Source organism: Odocoileus virginianus, chromosome 24 (genome assembly GCF_023699985.2).
Source record: "Odocoileus virginianus isolate 20LAN1187 ecotype Illinois chromosome 24, Ovbor_1.2, whole genome shotgun sequence".
Taxonomy (NCBI): domain Eukaryota; kingdom Metazoa; phylum Chordata; class Mammalia; order Artiodactyla; family Cervidae; genus Odocoileus; species Odocoileus virginianus.
Window position 1 is genome coordinate 2981507 of NC_069697.1, and position 1075 is coordinate 2982581.

The 1075-nt window shown below is 38.1% G+C and overlaps 1 non-coding gene across 1 annotated transcript; it reads right to left on the reverse strand.

The window, feature by feature from the left end:
• Positions 1-519: 519 nt before the first annotated feature.
• LOC139030987 (U6 spliceosomal RNA) lies at positions 520-626 on the reverse strand. Its single transcript, XR_011483417.1, has one exon. It is a non-coding gene; the product is annotated as a U6 spliceosomal RNA (small nuclear RNA).
• Positions 627-1075: the final 449 nt, after the last annotated feature.

A 1075-nucleotide genomic window follows, 5' to 3' on the forward strand; every position in this document is an offset into this window, starting at 1 on the left:
TGGTCTTTATCTTTCTGGCTTACTTCACTCTGTATAATGGGCTCCAGTTTCACCCATCTCATTAGAACTGATTCAAATGAATTCTTTTTAATGGCTGAGTAATATTCCATGATGTATATGTACCACAGCTTCCTTATCCATTCGTCTGCTGATGGGCATCTAGGTTGCTTCCATGTCCTGGCTATTATAAACAGTGCTGCGATGAACACTGGGGTGCACGTGTCTCTTTCACTTCTGGTTTCCTTGGTGTGTATGCCCAGAAGTGGGATTGCTGGGTCATATGGCAGTTCTATTTCCAGCTTTTTAAGAAATCTCCACACTGTTTTCCATAGTGGCTGTACTAGTTTGCATTCCCACCAACAGTGTAAGAGGGTTCCCTTTTCTCCACACCCTCTCCAGCATTTATTGCTTGTAGACTTTTGGATAGCAGCCATCCTGACTGGCGTGTAATGGTACCTCATTGAGATTTTGATTTGCATTTCTCTGATAATGAGTGATGTTGAGCATCTTTTCATGTGTAAAAATATGGAACGCTTCACGAATTTGCATGTCATCCTTTCGCAGGGGCCATGCTAACCTTCTCTGTATTGTTCCAATTTTAGTATATGTGCTGCCGAAGTGAGCACCCAAGATATTTCTTAAAAGTGAAATTTTCTAATATTAAAGAGTATATTGAAGTCATAAAGACAGAAATACCTTTTTAATTGTCAAATTACAGAGATAGATGCTCTGCTCAAATTCAGTTAGAATAAAATAAAATAAACATGAAAGTAAAAACATATTCCTCTCAGAAACCTGCCTTCTGCTGTTGTGAATTTTGTATAATGTTAATATCATAGTCATTTCTGAGGTTTAAAGCCCAAGAATCATAAAAACTCTTTCACTTTCTTGACTCAACCCATTCTATCATTTATTGAATTTTAGTTATCCTATAGTTCAATCCAGGCAAACTCCAGAAGATATTGGAGGACAGAGGAGCTTGGCATGCTACAGTCCATGGGGTCACAAAGAGTCGGACGTAACTTAGCAAATGAACAACAACAATGACATTTTCATTGTCTTCGTTTTTCAGTTT